This window comes from Pygoscelis adeliae, unplaced genomic scaffold, assembly GCF_000699105.1.
Source record: "Pygoscelis adeliae isolate BGI_AS28 unplaced genomic scaffold, ASM69910v1 Scaffold65, whole genome shotgun sequence".
NCBI lineage: Eukaryota > Metazoa > Chordata > Aves > Sphenisciformes > Spheniscidae > Pygoscelis > Pygoscelis adeliae.
In genome coordinates, this window is record NW_008824864.1 from 2,436,480 (window position 1) to 2,447,073 (window position 10,594).

Here is a 10,594-nt window from a genome sequence, read left to right on the forward strand (position 1 = left end):
GGAAGAGCACACCCTTCTCCTACTCATTACAGAGCTCCTTTTTTATCTTTTTTTTATTCTTAAGATTCCCAGGAAAGTGTTCTTGCATAAGACATCCTGAATATGTTTTTCAAATAAAGTTCTATTGTTTACTTTTTATTTTATTCACAGTATTATATAAAAATGTGGACAGGAACATTCTAATATTTTTGCCTTTACATAAAAATGCTTGCCTGTGGTTTGCTACCTGAGTCTGCAATGTGAACACCTCATTAGATTCTCATCAGCATTTCACACTTATGAATGAGCAGCACCACTTTTTCAAATCATCAATTAGTAAGAAGACGAAGAACTTTCCCTCTTCCCTCATTCTTTGCTTCAAGGATCTGTTCCTAAATGAACTAGTACAGCAGGTCATAGGTGCTTTAAATCACCTTGGAAAACTGGTGCAGAAAGCAGAAAGGCTTTCATCACAAACCTTACCTTGCAGTGATTACAGGACAAAACCATTCACAACTTACACGACATATTTATTGCTTTTTGGATGGGATTCCAGTTGAAATTAATTAATACAATTCTGTTTCCTAAGATCTGTATGTTTCAAATAAGCAAAACCTGGTGTCTAACAAAGCACGTTCAATTTTATCATGAAAGGCCACATAACACCGTTAAAAATAAATATAGAGTTACAGACCAATTAACTTGATTAGAGATTTCTGCTCTGCCATTCAGTTCCTTTCTCCTGAAAGGGCCATCTTAGCAAAAAGTTTGAAATTATAGCTATACAAACTTCTTATCATTGGCCCACATATAATGAGGCATTCAGATTCTCTTGAATAGAACTGGTTTTTTTTTTGTGAAGCCCTACAAGAACAACTGATATGAAGCAGAAGAATTGAAGATGGAAATATTTTGAAGTGTAAATAAATTACTAGATCAGAGAACAATGCACAACATCTGGGTACATCAGTTTAATCACATTGTGATGCATAGGTATCATTGACACCACAAACTAGCCAAACTCAGATGTTATATATGTTAATAAAAAAAATTGCTGAGCCAGAAATATTTTTATAGTACAAAACTACAGAATTGGTGTAAGAGGGAAAAATGTGATCCAGTGCTTAACTCCAAAACTTCACAAATCATTAACAAATAAGTTCCCTGTGAAAAGTGAACATGGGGGGGGGGGCATAAGAAAAAAAAAAGTAATTGCTACAGTAGCATATCCTGGATTCACAAATATGAAAAAAGAATTATACAGAAAGAGGAAGTTAATGGTCATTAATTATTCTAGCTGAAAAAAACCCAAAACAACAAAACCAAAACTGAAAAGAAAGCATTCTGTGTTGAGGAAAGTCTTTAAATGAGAAGAGTTAAAATAGTAAGATTTCCATCTAAGATCTGTCAGAACTACCTTGAACAATGAGACATAATGAATCAAGTGTGTTGACCAAGGAAGTAACATGTTTCATTCTGGTAAAAAGTACAGTGCCTCTCACTAGCATTACCAGGCAAATCAAGATACAAAGCAAAAAGTGCAGTTTGTCCGCTTACAATACATCTCTCAAGTTTTTCAGAATTGGTGACTTGTTCAAAGTCATACACTAAATGCGAATTGATAACACAAGTTGAAGCATGAACACCGTATAACTACCAACATGAAGATTCCATCCAACACATTTTAGAGTGCTTACTTTCTTAGAGTATTTCCTAAAGTAAAGGAAGAGAGTCATTAGTAAAGGACTAATAATAGTAAGGCATTGGTTTTGCTTGGGTCAGGACTAGCAATCAATTTCTACAACAGAAGTAGAAGAGAGAATGGAAGGGCATTATTACAAGCACACAGACGAAAAGTTTAAGGTCACATTGCAATGCTCCAAGTAAGAGCTTCATCCAGTCTGACAAACACTACACTGCCTTTTTTCTGTGTCTATTTGCAAGATTTTTCAGCTAAGACAGCAGGCCTGCAAGTTTATTTCTTTTAACTTGTAAGGGTAAATTTTAAGGACATTGAGGATGGCCAGCCTTTTCTTCTGAAAGTCTGTAAAATACTGTTTCAAATTCTTATAGATACATCACTCAAATTAATGTGTGCTTGGTCCTTGTAATATCTGATAAGGAGAAGACCCAAAGTCACTATAAGTAACACATTTTGGAAGTCTATGCATTGATTTACTGTCTAACAATGAAGATACATCAAAGTTCCTGAGTTTTATGATTTGGCTGTGAACACAACAGAAACGTTCCAGGAACAGCAGCATACTCATTTGATGAACAATGGTCATGTCAGTTCACAAATCCTCAATAAAATGTGTGCTTTCCATAGGAAAATGAGTTTAATGAATTGACATAACTACTCTTAGAATTATTACTCTGCTTGTAAGAAAGAAAAGGGAAGCTCTATGAAAAGTTCTGAATGGTGTAGACCTGAAATTAAAATGTAATATTCGGATTTCCTACCAAAGAGAGAAGAATTTTGTGGTTTTTGGCTCTTGTAGAATTCTCCTGCATGGTTTGCATGACTTTGGAGAGGTTTTTAAAGAATGTTGTTGTTTCCTTCCTTTATTTAATAAATGCTTTTAAGAAATGAATCAAACATGAGTTGAGAAGTTTGAAATTTAAGTAAAATCATCTTCAGAGGACTTTTACCCCCTCCCCTTCTGCCTTGTGATGGACAGAATCTCACATCAGAACACTGACAGTAATTAAACTTGGGAAGACAGAGGGATTTTATTTTATTATCAAAATCTTGATGATCATTCCAGACAGCATGAAGCATTCTGTGTGGACACAGTATGAAAGTAACAGGCAATTCATTGCTCAATGGTTATCAATGTTTCAATTTTTTCCGTTTTGTGACTCTCATAGGAGGAAACATGTCATTGCAAACAATTCATGCATAAGAATACAGGCTTTAATGCTACCAAATGTATGGGCCTTCAGAAATATAAAAAATAAAACTTGAATGATAAGGATGAGAAAATGGGATCGAACTTTGAAAGTTTTCTTACAATCTAAAATCCAAGTGACTCCAGACTCTCCTTTTCTCTTGTTACGTGCCTGTGAATCAAACCACTGTAGAGGCAGATAGATCCAAATGCCTGGTGAGCTTCCCAGAGGTGCGGTTCCCAAGGACACCGCTGGGCAGAGAAGCATTCTGAAGCAGCTGTGACATCAGGAAAGGTTACTGATCACCCGCCATCCAGCGGCTTGTCACTGCCTGCCAATGCATTAGGACTTGTTTTAGATCTTTTAGCTGAATTGCTTCCTAAATCATTTCAGTCTAAGTGAGCCATTGTTAGCATAAACAGTTTAAACAGCGTTCTTTGTTAACATCCAACATTTCGCAGACATGCAGGGCATGTGTTTGCACATACTGGGAAGTGTAAGGGTAACGCATAGTACTCTTGTTGAGAGGTAAGATCCACAATAAGAGGATTTATGAGATCTGATGGGGGAAGAAGAGAGAGTAAAGACCTCAAACTTATTTCATTATATTCACTTACCCTTAAGTTGATATATTTTTCTGCTAACTTTTTAAAAGGCAGACTGTCTTGAATTGTTGGGGAAAAGTGTATGCCACCCACAGACTCTGCACAGATTCCCTACTAACCTTCCACTCTTGGCATGCCTGCACATGTCACACATATTGTAAGAGCAGTAAGTGAAAGCGTATACAAGAAGGGAAGAAAAAGGTACTCGCTGTCTCACTTTCTTCTCATCTAATTCAAAGCAACTGCAATTCTTCTCATTATCAAAAATGGATGCTCAGAAAAATTATTTTGTGTCAGTGCTCCTAACACATATCAAAAACAGCATCAAAAAGAGACTTGATACTGCAAATTAGGGCCAAACACAGCCACCTGAAAAGGAAGCAAATGGCTACATATCAAAGTACCTTTTGATAATAATCAGCCAACAACAGTAAACACCATAATAATTTCACAATCCCAGTTCTACAGTGGGCATAACTAACACCAAAAAAATCCGAAGTTTTGAATATAACTGAAGAAATTAATTTATGTCGTACCTATTGAATTTATGACATTTTCTCCACAAGTATTTTTTTCCCCCACTGATTTTTCTCTTGTGATCAGAGCAAAAGAAATTTAATTTAATTCTTCCTCTTTTTCATTAGGTTATCAATAATTACAATTTATAACATTAAAAAAGATCAGAGCAGTAATACACAGATAAAGCAAGAGCCAGTACTGCAAAGAAGCACTATGAGATCACATTTACATGTGGGGAAAAAATGATAGAAGAAATAAAATAAATTCAGGAAAAGATCCCAAATTTTTGCCCACTTTCACAAATAATCAAATATGATCCATAAAATAAAATCCTGTATTTTGGGGTCAACTGATAGTATGAGCTTTTTACATTACTTATTCATAAACCCTGTTTAAAAAAAAGCCAGTAAAAGCATACCAATAAAAGGGTAAGTTAAAACAAAGCACTCATGTTTTAACTGTAGAAATGTTTCTGTGATACCTGCTGTTAAGGGCTGTATATTACTATATATGACGTGCAAGCCAGTTATCTGAGTTGATGCTGACTGCCTATCCTCTGTAAGGCTGTGGTATCTTCAGAATCAGCTGCAAGTCTGAGCCAACATCTTAGAAAGGGAGGTACTCTCTTCCCTCCTTATTTCTGTCTTAATGCAAAAAGGCAAACTGTAGTTCCCTGCAGGCAACTAAATTAGAAGACAAATTTCAAATCCATCTTACACAGTTTTGCTGTATACAATTAAATCATTAAGACTGTTCATATTAGACTCAATTCCTCCATTACATCAAGATTTTCCTCTCCACAAAAATTATCAGCTCTTTTTTTCTTTCAGAGCATCATTTTAAAAAAATAGTAAGTAACATCTAGTATCATGATTCTGTTAAGAAACCGGTAACTTCTCAGTTGAAGATTCCAACACACCCAAGTACAGAGGAAAAATAATACCACTGAATACAACAGAAAATAAATCACTGAAAAATCGAGTTAAACATGATGAGAATCAGTCCATAATGGCTAATTAATATACACACTAGAGTGTGCTATTGTATATAAGATTGGTCACTATTTCTGTTCATGTGAAATAAGAATGCGAGCTCTTCAGAACTAAGACACAGGATTGCCTCCAGGTCTATAGCAAATCAAATATTTTCACTTCGGTCGTATCACCAACATTCTAGTGAAAGATACAGCTGAGAACCTAAAGATAAGGACAAACATTTTTGCCGGAAGGAAAGAAAGATTTCAGATTTCCCTATATAACCAAAAGAACATGCAGTATGCGCAACCTTAAGCTCACCACAGGAACCAAGGAGATACTAGCATTTATTTTATACAAGTAAATATCATTGCTACCTGGACTATACAACAATAGAAGACTTTGAAGTGAGTAATGAAGTGAGTCATGAGCAACTTCCTAATATAGCGGTGAGGACATTTCCTGCTGTGTTAGAACTGAGCTGAGCCAGAGCTGAGTGAGTGTGAACGGACCACTCTGCTGGGAGACATTAGAACTGATTAAATGTGAAAAATTATGTAAAGGAAATAGTATGGAAGAGCCTGCACATGCCCCAAACTGAAACATAATTATAGTTCCCATACCACATGTAACTAAACTCTCCAAGTATTTGCAGTGTATAACATGGATCTCTACCCTGTCACATTTAAGACATTAATATTGTGTTAAGAACAACTACAGTTTATATCTGCTCATTTATTCTACAGGATGTAAATACAGAGACTATCCACTGAGGAGGACATTAAACAAGAAAAACAAAAGCTAACTCACATGCAGAACAATCTGTTAATTAATACTAAGTGTTCTTATTATTAATATACATTTTGCTAGCAAAGCTGTATGATATGGTAAATAGCACAGTACATTTGGCTCAGGAAGCCTTCTCTGACTGCCTTCAGGTTTCTAAAACTTTATATAGATAGTTACTTCTTTGGGATAAAGCTACAACTGTGCCAGGGCATCTTATGCCACTGGTGCTTTCCTACTTCCCCACATAATCTAAATGATGGGACATAATAGCAAGAGAAAGCAAAGAAAGAGCAAACAGGAGAACAATCCCAGGGAAGCTGACAAAAGAGAACGCTTCCGTTAAACAACGCAGTAAGCATGAAAGGAATTCTTATCTTCATTAGGACATTCTCATGTCTTTTATCTCAAGAGCATCAGTCTTCAGATTAAATTAAATTCCACTACTGTTCAAAGAAGAACAAAATATTAACTTGGAAAGGGTTGCCGGCTGTCATCAATAGCTACTGATACTGAAGGTATAATACCCAACACGATTTTATATACTACATATAATTATAAATATATTTGTATTTATGTATTACTCTAGTATACTACATTACTATATATAAATACGTATGAAAAAAACTACACAAGGAGAGTTTCCCTTCTTTCTCTAGATAGGAAACTGACCTGCAGACTGCAAAGGGACAAAAAAAGACTGCAGAAGATGAGGTTAACCCGATGAGTAGGAAGTCAAGCAAAACTGCCAGGAGGCCTGTGTGGATGAACAAGGTGCTCCTGGCAAAACTCAAAAACAAACAGGAAGGTTGGAAGCAAGGACATGTAACCTGGGAGGAATACAGACACATTGTCCGAGCATGCAAGGATGAGGTTAGGAAAGCCAAAACCCAGCTGGAATTGGATCTGGCAAGGGATGTCAAAGACAACAAGAAGGGCTTCTATAAGTAGAGATGACAAAAGGAATGCTAGGGAAAATGTGGGCCCACTGCTGAAGGAGATGGTGGACCTGGTCACACAGGACATGGAAAAGGATGAGGTTACTAAACACCTTTACTAGCCAGACCAGCCTTCAGGAATCCCAGAGACCAGGGGAAAGTCTGGAGCAAGGACAACTTACCCTTAGATCAGGTCAGGAAATGCTTAAGCAAACTGGACATAATAAAGTCCATGAGGCCTGATGGGATGCACTTGCAAGTGTTGAGGAAGCTGGCTGATGTCATTGCGAGGCCCCTCTCAATACCTTAGACTGAACATGGCGACTGGGAGAAGTGCCTGAGGACTGGAGGTAAGAAAGTGTCACTCCTATCTTCAAAAAAGGCAGGAAGAAAGACTCAAGGAACTACAGGCTGGTCAGCCTCACCTCAATACCTGGGAAGGTGATGAAACAGCTAATCCTGGAAACCACCTCCAGGCACAGGAAGGACAAGAAAGTCACCAGGAGTAGTCGGCATGGTTTCACCAAGGGGAAGTCATGCTTGACCAACTTGATCACCTTCTGTGGTGAAATGACTGGCTTGGTAGACAACGGGAGAACAGTGGACACTGTCTACCTAAACTCCAGCAAGGCCTTTGCCACTGTCTCCCTTAAGATTCTCATAGAGAAGCTGTTGACGTGTGGGCTGGATGAGCAGAAAGTGAGGTGGATTGAAAACTGGCTGAGCTGCTGGGCTCAAAGGGTTGTGATGAGTGGCACAAGTCCAGCTGGAGGCCAGTTACTAGTGGTGTTACTCCAGAGAGCAATACTGGGGCCAATATTGTTTAACACGTTCATTAATGACCTAGATGATGGGACAGAATACACCCTCAGCAAATTTTCAGAGTATACAGAACTGGGAGGAACACCAGAGGGTTGTGCTGCCATTCAGAGCAACCTCAACAGGCTGGAGAAATGTGCTGATAGGAATCTCATGAAGTTCAACAAGAAGAAATGCAGAGTTCTGCACCTTGGGAATCACCCCAAGCACCAGCACACGCTGGGGGCCGACTAGCTAGAAAGCAGCTTTGCAGAGAAGGACTCACAGGTCCTGGTAGACAAGTTGAACGTGAGCTGGCAGCATGCCTCTGCAGCAAAGACAGCCAACAGATCCCGGGCTGCATTGGGAAGAGTTGCCAGCAGATCAAGGGAGGTGATCCTTCCCTTCTGCTCAGCACTGGGGGAGCCACCTCTGCAGTACTGTGTCCTGTGCTGGGCTTCCCAGTATGAAAGAGGGACATACTGGAGAGAGTCCAACAAAGGGTCACAAGGATGATGACGGGACTGGAGTATCATTCACATGAGGAGAGACTGAAAGGGCTGGGACTGTTTAGCCTGGAGAAGAGAAGGCTCGGGAGGTTCTTATCAATATATATAAATACCTGAAGGAAGGCTGCAAAGAGGACGGAGCCAGGCTCTCTTCAGTGGTGCAAATGACAGGACAAGAGGCAATAGGCACAAACTGAAACACAGGAGGCTCCATCTGAACATCAGGAAACACTTTTTTACTGTGAGGGTGATCAAGCACTGGCACAGCTTGCCCAGAGAGGTGGTGGAGTCTCCCTTCTTGGAGATACTCAAAAGCTGTCTGGACATGGTCCTGGGCAACTGGCTCTAGGTAGCCCTGCTTGAGCAGCGGGGTTGGAGTAGATGATCTCCAGAGGTCCCTTCCAACCTCAACCATTTTGTGAACAACAGTCATATTTACAAAGCCCTAATCTACTTATTAATCATAAGGATACTTATTTTTCCTCACAACTTTTCCACGGAAAGTACTAAAAATAACTTGCTACTGTATTACAAAGTAAACAACGGTGGAGTGCTGCATATTTATGGACATATCACAGGTGAAGTCTTCCAAAGGACCCATTGCCTACAGTTCACTACAGCATATATGCTGTTTTCTAATATTTATTCTGGATACAACCTTTTATTCCTAGTTTCAAACATGTGAAGTTTCAAACCTCACAGTGAACAGTAATTAAAGCCATCATTTATGTTAACAAAATTATAATTGAACTAAAGATACCTTCTGTGCCAAAAATTGGTAACATTTCCATCTGCAGCTTTGTTAACCTTTGAGAAGTCATCAATCTATGTTTTAGAAATACAACTAACTGAAATAATGCATATTGAATTTTCATAGAGTTATACTATTCATAACACATAATGATGTTCATAGCACATTATGTGTGCTATGACTACTAACTAGGGGATAGTTTTAGTCTTTTCATGTATGTTCAAAAACCCAAGATGACTACAAAAAAAATTTGACAATCAGTCCAATAGCTTCAAAAGCACACAGGCAGAAATTCCACTTAAGCATGAATAAAAACTTTCTAAGATTTAATTCTAGAAAATATAAAGTAGCAACTCATGGCACCGTTGTATGTAAAGACTCTAAGATTAACATATCTTTGAAATTCTTCCAATGTAATAAAAGGACAAATTGTTTTCTTCCTTCCTTGTTTTCGCAGTATAGAAAATAAGTTGAAGTATAATGTAAACAATCCTATTTACTACGAAAATCAACAGCAAAAGAAGTTACATATTTATATTTAAATCTCCTTTTCATTTTCATTATCTGAACTATTTTCTTTGGCTGCCTCTTGCTACAAAGCTCAGGAAGCAAACAATGGTGATAATACTTACCTCTTTTTCCAATCTTAAGTCCTTTTTGGATTTGTAAATACATTTTGGAACACTAAAAACATTCCAAGTCAGACATGCTATCTGAAAACCAGCTGATCAACAGGTATTTTCCCATCAAAGTACAAGCAAAGTAGCTCCAACACTAAGTGGTTGCCCTATTTATTCAGGGCTACAAATGCTTTTTGGTTTGTTTGCTTCCTGAAGACAATGAATGAAGGGTATGATGTGCAAGTTGAACAAAAATGACAGAACTTGCAGGACAACCAGATAGGCCAGAGACACAAATAATCATCTTTTCATCAAGCTGTTGTATTTGTTCCATTAGAAAGTTGACAAGAATTTAGATCAGAAGACGAAATGAACAACAGTTTGGGAACCTGAGCATCAAATCAAGGAGTGTGGGATAATACAAATGCCAAGAAAAACAGGTACTGAAGAAGATTATAGCAAAGCCTTATATAGACTTTCTCAGCTGAAGAACTGCAAGACAGATCTTGACCTTGCTGTTCAAGAGAAAAGAGGTTTATGAAATAAAAAAAACGAACACTTGTCAGTTAGCCCATATTGCCCAACCCATAATGCAAACTGCATCTGCAACTTATTCCAACATTTTCCTTGCATCCAGAGAACTGCTATCAAATTGTAAAACTCTAGATTAAATTGTTGGTATTTGTTTTACATACCTGACAAATTCAGAAACAATCTGAGCATGTAGGGGAACAAAAAACCAACCAACAAAACAATCCAAAGAGACACAAGTTACATCTTCACCAGAGACAACAAAGAAGTAAATCAAGAAAGCAGGACAACTAACTTCTCCCTTATTTTAAGATACAATAGTACTACTATGGTTTCTGATGGAAAGGGTTTGTTGCCTAACCTCAGAAAAATTCCAGCTAGAAGGAAGCATCTCCCACAGTTCAGAAAAAGGTACGCAAACCACAGATACACAGATTTTATACGAAGACCTTCTCACTTCTTGTTGTGTATCTTAGGGAACTAGTCATTCAGTTCCACATTCTGAATGACTGTATTTTGCTTACTGTAAAACCTCACACAGAACATAGATATGTTGCACAGTATTAGCTCCTATTCTAACAAGGCAGAGGTATTTAAAAACACCAAAAATGTTATATTCCATACAAGAGTGATTTAAGTTTACAGTAACTGATATTCTGATTAGTGTAACATTTCAAATACTGCATTAATCA

At 37.8% G+C, this 10,594-nt stretch overlaps 1 protein-coding gene across 3 annotated transcripts in view; it reads right to left on the reverse strand.

Moving 5' to 3' along the window:
- Positions 1–10,594, reverse strand: part of CCDC91 (coiled-coil domain containing 91) — a 167,056-nt gene that overhangs the window by 92,136 nt on the left and 64,326 nt on the right. The gene's annotated exons all lie outside the window — the stretch shown is intronic.